General features: G+C 41.4%; 1 long non-coding RNA gene across 1 annotated transcript; it reads left to right on the top strand.

Annotated features, from left to right (window-relative positions):
• The first annotated feature begins 6,282 nt into the window (after positions 1–6,282).
• LOC127309399 (uncharacterized) lies at positions 6,283–6,956 on the top strand. Its single transcript, XR_007857146.2, has 2 exons — positions 6,283–6,424; positions 6,702–6,956. It is a non-coding gene; the product is annotated as an uncharacterized lncRNA (long non-coding RNA).
• The last annotated feature ends 966 nt before the right edge of the window (positions 6,957–7,922 follow it).

Here is a 7,922-nt window from a genome sequence, read left to right as displayed (position 1 = left end):
ACCAACACTTGGGGATCCACCTATATAATGAGGGGCATAGGGGAGGGGGCCGGCCACCATAGAGCCACAAGTTGGCCGCACCCCCTTGAGGCCGGCCACCCCCTCCCAAACCCTAGCCGCCCCCCTCTCCTCCATATCTCCCGCGTAGCTTTAGCGAAGCTCCGCCGGAGTTCTCCACCGCCACCGACACCACGCCGTCGTGCTGTCGGATTCAAGAGGAGCTACTACTTCCGCTGCCCGCTGGAACGGGGAGGTGGACGTCGTCTTCATCAACAACCGAACGTGTGACCGAGTACGGAGGTGCTGCCCGTTCGTGGCGCCGGAAGCGATTGTGATCAAGATCTTCTACGCGCTTTTGCAAGCGGCAAGTGATCGTCTACCGCAGCAATAAGAGCCTACTCTTATAGGCTTTGGAATCTCTTCAAGGGTTAGTCTTGATCATCCCCTCGTTGCTACCGTCTTCTAGATTGCATCTTGGCTTGGATTGCGTGTTCGCGATAGGAAATTTTTTGTTTTCTATGCAACGTTTTCCTACAAAAGCATCGATGTTTTATCCCTAGTGGCAACAGCACATCCACAACCTTAGAACTTTCTGTCACTGTCCCAGATTTAATGGAGGCATGAACCCACTATCGAGCATAAATACTCCCTCTTGGAGTCACAAGTATCAACTTGGCCAGAGCCTCTACTAGCAACGGAGAGCATGCAAGAACATAAACAACATATATGATAGATTGATAATCAACTTGACATAGTATTCAATATTCATCGGATCCCAACAAACACAACATGTAGCATTACAAATAGATGATCTTGATCATGATAGGCAGCTCACAAGATCTAACATGATAGCACAATGAGGAGAACACAACCATCTAGCTACTGCTATGGACCCATAGTCCAGGGGTGGACTACTCACACATCGATCCGGAGGTGATCATGGCGATGAAGAGACCTCCGGGAGATGATTCCCCTCTCCGGCAGGGTGCCGGAGGCGATCTCCTGAATCCCCCGAGATGGGATTGGCGGCGGCGGCGTCTCTGGAAGGTTTTCCGTATCGTGGCTCTCGGTACCGGGGGTTTCACGACGAAGACTTTAAGTAGGCGGAAGGGCAGGTCAGGGGCCACCTCGTGGCCCCACTTCATTTTCTCTTCGGACTTCTGGAAGTTTCGTGGAAAAATAGGACCCTGGGCGTTGATTTCGTCCAATTCCGAGAATATTTCCTTACTAGGATTTCTGAAACCAAAAACAGCAGAAAACAACAACTGGCTCTTCGGCATCTCGTCAATAGGTTAGTGCCGGAAAATGCATAATAATGACATATAATGTGTATAAAACATGTGAGTATCATCATAAAAGTAGCATGGAACATAAGAAATTATAGATACGTTTGGGACGTATCAATGAACACCATTAATTGTGTAGGGCTACAAGAGCACCTCAATGCCGGAGTTAACAAGCTCCACAACATTCGATGTTCATATTTAAATAACCTTAGAGTGCATAATAGATCATTGCAATTATACCAAGTACTAACATAGCATGCACACTGTCACCATCACACTATGAAAGGAGGAATAGATCACATCAATACTATCATAATAATAGTTAACTACATAATCTACAAGAGATTACAATCATAACCTACGCCAAGAACTACATGATGCACACACACTGTCACCATTACATCATGAAGGAGGAATAGAGTACTTTAATAACATCACCAGAGTAACTAGATAGATGAGTAGTGATACAAAACTCATATGAATCTCAATCATGTAAGGCAGCTCATGAGATCATTGTATTGAAGTACATAGGAGAGAGATTAACCACATAGCTACCGGTACAGCCCTTAGCCTCGATGGAGAACTACTCCCTCCTCATGGGAGACAGCAGCGGTGATGAAGATGGCGGTGGTGTTGATGGAGATGCCTTCCGGGGGCACTTCCCCGTCCCGGCGGCATGCCGGAACAGAGACTCCTGTCCCCCAGATCTTGGCTTCACGATGGCGGCGGCTCTGGAAGGTTTCTCGTACCGTGGTTTTTGCCGTATCGAAGATTTAGGTCAGAGAGCTTCTTATAGACGAAGAGTCGGAGTCGGAAGGGCTACGGGGGACCCACACAGTAGGGGGCGCCTCCCCCCCCTGGGCCGCGCCGCCACCTTGTGTGGTGGGCCTGTGGCTCTCCTCTGGTCCCTCTCGGGTGTTCTGGAAGCTTCGTGGAATTATAAGATGCTGGGCATTGATTTCGTCCAATTCCGAGAATATTTCCTTACTAGGATTTCTGAAACCAAAAACAGCAGAAAACAGGAAGTGACACTTCGGCATCTCGTCAATAGGTTAGTTCTAGAAAATGCATAAAATCATCATAAAGTGTGAACAAAACATGTAGGTAATGTCATAAAACTAGCATAGAACATAAGAAATTATAGATACATTTGAGACGTATCACCCACGACTCCGCCCCGCCCGTGCCGCCTCCATCGTCCGTGCGCCTGCCGCCACCCTGTGCCGGCGACGGGCGACCTACCCCCGCCAGGGTCACCTCTTATTTCCCCGCGATGTCTCACCCTCCCTCCGAGATCCAGCCCATGGGATGGATGAGAACGAGATCCCCTTCACAGACCTCCTCCTCCTCCTCATCTTGCCTGAAGCAGCAACAACATTGGGCGACGATGATGGTCGCCAACTCCTCCTTTCCACGGTTCGATCCATGCTCAGCCGCGAGCGCACCGGGCTGCCTGCCGTCGCCGGCGTACCGCACGCAATCTCCCTCCACCACCCGCTCCTCCCCCTGGTCGTGGACCACCCATCAGGCGCCTACCTCCTAAAGGTGAAAAACTCTCGCAGACTCCCCTTCTCCATCCTCCTTACACGAATCTTGATTTCCTTCAATTGACGGGCACTCCGTTGCAGAAGCACGGTGTGGGAAGTGACCTGCCTCTGATGAAACCTGCAGGTCAGTCTTTTTATTCAACAGCTCCTAAGGCATGATTCAGATTAGAAAGTCCACGTGTGCCAGTGACAGTATGTTATTTGTTTCAGCTGCTTGATTTCTATGTACTTTACTCCAAGTCAGCGGATCACGTCTTGTGCGGGAGCAGTAGTAACTGCCAGTTCTTGTGCTAGCTCATATTTTACTACATCAATCGTTCTCTGTTTATGCTTGGACATAAACATAGTGATTGATTCAACCAATTGTGTGAGTATCTTAGTCTACAATTTTATTTTGCGTTGTAGGAGCTTTGGACAGCCAGTGATTGGTTTTTTCTGCTTCATCACATTTTATTGGCCTTAGGCTGAAGGTAAATACGAGTACATCTTCTCCCTACACGTGTGTCAGTAGTTTCGTTGTTTAAATTTATATATTATCCCATTTATGTAGATTTCGAACTTCTCGAGGCTCATCATATAGCCTAAACCTACAAGATATTAGTGTTGAAAGGTTGAAACAATGGACCGGAGTTTCGCACCAATGCTCCAACGCAGAAGGTTAGCTTTTCCATTGCTTTGGTTATCAAAGATGTAGCAAAGAAGCATTTTCTTAGAAGGTGCTTAAAATTTAGAGATATCATAAAGCATCCAAAATCTCAATGACAATTTTTTCTGTGTTTGATAAATATTTATAATTATATGTGCAAGACCATTTAAAAAAATGATGAGCAAGCTGCCTCATGATCTACTGTTGTGCTAGCGAGCGGCTCGGTAGAGGTCTGCCTTTGTTACTATACTGGACCGATTGGCTGGCTATAGAGATGAATCTGTTGCCCTGCATCTCTTTCTTTTCTAAACGGTTTGTTTCAAATCTGTTCTATATCTTATAGAATACTATGGTTTTATTCCAAAAATTGTTGTATATTTTATTTTTCATTTTCCATTGTTTGCAACTCCATTGCCAGCATCACATGTCTGTATAGTGCTCTTATCTGAAACTGATTTATGATAGAATGTCTCCTATAAATTTGGAAAATAATCGTAGCTTCTATATTTCACTTATAGCATGCTCAATTAAAATTCCATCACAGAAACCTCTGCATAACCTTATACCCTCCCTATTTACCTAATCAGAGTCTTATATACAAATTTCCATTCAGCAATATGAGAGAATGAATAATAGAATCTCATGCTCATGGGACAAATATTAGGGAAGGAGTTCACACGATGGTCCACAATTAAAGTAAGTACTTTTGATACTTATATAACTATTTCTAATGCTCCACATTTACAGGGTCCAAGCCTGGAAGTGCAAGTAGTCACTATAAGTTAGGAATGTATGAACCAGGTGAGCTTGTGACCTGCACCCAGTTTTCAGGGCATCCTTTCGGCATCGTTCAGTAATTGCAGCAAGGGGTAGGAAAAATGTCTTTACAGAACACTACTTTTGATAGTATAGGAGACCGCATAAAAAATATATTTCTGATCCATAAATGAAATTAAATATGTATAAGCTGGCATTGTAGCGATACCTTCAAATATGGACCAAAGTAGACTATCTCATGAGGTTGATATTTTTTTTACTAAGGCATAGAGTGTGTGTATGATTGAAAGATGTCCATGTTGTTTTGATTCTTGATTAGGGTATTAACTATGCTTCCATACTTTATGCATCCTACTACTGCTACTCCATGTCTCCATGCAATTGACTGCTGTTTGATATTTATTTATCTTTTTCTTTGAATGTCGAGTCATTCTTGACAGTACTTATGACCTCCTTCATGCCTGGCTCATGTTCTCTGAGAAGGAGAATCATGGATGTAGCTTGGAGGATCCGCTGAAGGAGAATTATGGATGTAGCCTGGAGGATCTACTAACCGAGATGTACCGCGTCATCAGGCCTCATGGTTATGCCATTATTACTTTATAAGAGGCAAAGCCGCTATTATAAAGTACACTAAGAAACTTTTACATGCGATGTGATGATGATGAAAGAGTCTTAATCGGGAGAAAAAATCTATGGGATTAGGCTATGATACTACCGTCATAAGACTTTGATCGTTCCTTCTCTCCATTGTAATCCAGCTTTTGTTGGGTGCTTTTGGTTGAGCTTTTTTTTAGAACTTCAATTTTGACACACTCGGATCTATTTCAGCTCCATTTTAGTATAGATTAATACTTGCAAAACTACAATTAGACTCGGATGAGCAGAATCCTAAGTTCACAATGGGTATGCCATTATTACTTTTATGTTCATTTTTGTACCTTATAAACAAAGTGGAATATTAATATTTTTTGAATACCATGTGACTTTTATGTACATGTGAATTATCATGTATATTTTTCTGACATGTGGCAAAAGAAAAAACTTTAGGAGCCGTAGCAACGCATGGGCAGTCAACTAGTTTTATCTAGAGTTCAAAACAATTATATCAATAAATATGATTGAGAAAGCCATAACAAGTTTCATAGGACAAATGTTTCTTCTGTTAAATAAACACAAATTTTATTCAGGAATGAGCAAATTATCCAGGAGATGGAAACACAAATTTCCCATGTTTCAACAAATCAGTACTATTTTACCATGGAAACGATGTTTTATGAAAAATAGTCCGCTACGTCTGAAATAAATATTTTAGTTTGAACCAAAATTATGTTGTAATGGAAGCCAAATTCAGTTTTGTGGGATGCGATATTTAATATCATTGGAAACAAAAATAAGATTGCTACAAACGGAAGCAAATCTGCATTTTACCTTTGAGTTTGCTGAAGTTGTCAGTTTCCTTCAAAACAGGATGTTTCCTAAAAATCCAGAAGCGTTGATCGGGGACCAGTAATTGCGTATCCCACTAATTAGGGGATCAGTTAATACATAAGCATGCAGTCAGGCCACTGTTTCAAAGAAAGATTGGATCAGGCTGCGCTGAGAATCTAACGTTCATTGTCCCTTCCAATCGTGTGGCTAGGCACTGGTCGATGGGAAGCAACATATCGGATGCCGATTCCTAGCGGTGGCTGACAATAAATGCCATAATATTTCTATGGAAGTTCTTATTGATTTCGTAAATATTGGGAGCTAATAAATGCCATAATATTTTAGTACTACTAACTGATTTCGTACAGGAAGCCAATAAATGCCATAGTGTTGTTATGAAATGCTAATTAATTGCGTATGGTATTTTTTGGAGCGAATAAATCCATACCCACAGGATATTCAATGATCCTAATTAATTAGCGCGAACACAAATTCTGGAAGCTAGGAATAAAATGGCAAAAACTGATACTCCAAGGGTCGCGGTCATGCCTCTATATAAGGAGCACATAAGGAGCCACCTGTGTATATACAACAACCTAAATCAAAAGGTCCGTACGAGAAGGCAAACAACTTCAGTATGGCTGTAATCCAGGGCAATACAAGGTTTCTTTGCTTGATGGCACTTCTGCTGATTTCGACCACTTTGTTGTCGAGTCAAGCATCAGGGAGGAACATAGGTAAAATTTCCTCTAGCTTTGTTTATCACTTCCAAGAGAAATTCGTGGTTTCCGGGTGCTATATTTTAAGCCTATCGCATGAGTCCCTTGGTATAAATTATAAGGAAATTTATGTTTTCCAGGAGCTCGCGGTTGTTGTTCTTTATGTGTTTGTAATTAGCTCCGTTTCTGACCTTGAAATTGTATAGCACGAGGTTTTAATAGATGAATTCCATGTCGTTTACGACCTTCTCTGTGGTTCTGATGGCATTCTTTTTTCTGTTGTTGATTCGCTCAGGCACGGAATCCAACATTGCTGGCTTACTGACCGAAGCCAACGCTGGCACTGAGGGGAAACATGAACCCTACGCTCCCCCATGTGTTCCTGCAGATTGTAATACAATCTGCCAGCGAGATACCCACACTGCTGGCCATTGCCGTCCAGATGGTTGCTACTGCAGCTAGATCACACTATGTGGGGCCGCAGAAATTTGTATTAAGAAAACAACTAAACAATAAAGTTAATTATGAAATATAAAGCTTCTTTCGAGAAGATTTGTCTGCCGTTTTTATTACTTTTTGTGCTCGAACCCCTAATATTGTTTTATAGAAATCAAGTTTATAGCCTCTCATTTAAAACCCTAAACCGTGGGAGGTCAATACTTCTATTTCAACTGTAACATGTTTAAAAATTATTTTTCTGTCACTAACAAAAAGATAGCACAATAACAGGAAACTAAGAAACAATACACGATTTGAGATTGATTTTGGTGTATCGCTAAATACTCCCTGCATAACATCTCTTATTATAAGATCATGAGCCACCTAAACTGAAACAGGTTGTTCAAAAAATAAAAAGCTGAAACAGGTAGGTACAATGACTAAGGAAAAAAATCCATGACATGTGAGCAAATGGAGAGCAACAAAATGTACTTGTTGACTACATGAACCCAAAAGTTGAGAAGAATACTCCGGCAAAAATATGATTTTACTGATTCAGTTGGCTGAAAGGTTGCAGAAATTGATTTGTTAACTCAAAGGGAAAAGGTGAAGACGATGGGATAATCAGAAATTATGTTGCTATTAAGATTGCAACACAGTTTTGGATTAGTGTTATGGTTTTCACATTTTTTTTGACATTTTTTTTCTGGTACTACCATCTGTTGGTCCTGTATGACATTCCATATTCCCCAGCAGCGACACTTGTATAAAAAATTCTCTAATCTGGATGTGACTGGCTGCAAAACAAAACAAAGTTTTTTTGTGTCATCGAAATGAAAATATGAAATTACACAAGTTCATGTTCACAAAAAAAAAACAAAATTTCAGTTTTTTAAGTGTATATTAGACGTATCTAAAGAAAGTTACTATCCACTCCAAAAATTACCAAGATAATTACTTTTTTCATTTCTTAATTCTTCTTGTGGTTTTTATTCAAATTTGAAAACTAAAACCACGACAAGGACTATGAAACAGAGGGAGTAGTATCTTAAGCAAACATATGGACATGTCCAAATAT

The sequence above is a fragment of the Lolium perenne genome, chromosome 1 (assembly GCF_019359855.2).
Source record: "Lolium perenne isolate Kyuss_39 chromosome 1, Kyuss_2.0, whole genome shotgun sequence".
NCBI lineage: Eukaryota > Viridiplantae > Streptophyta > Magnoliopsida > Poales > Poaceae > Lolium > Lolium perenne.
This window is presented reverse-complemented; position numbering and strand designations above follow the sequence as displayed.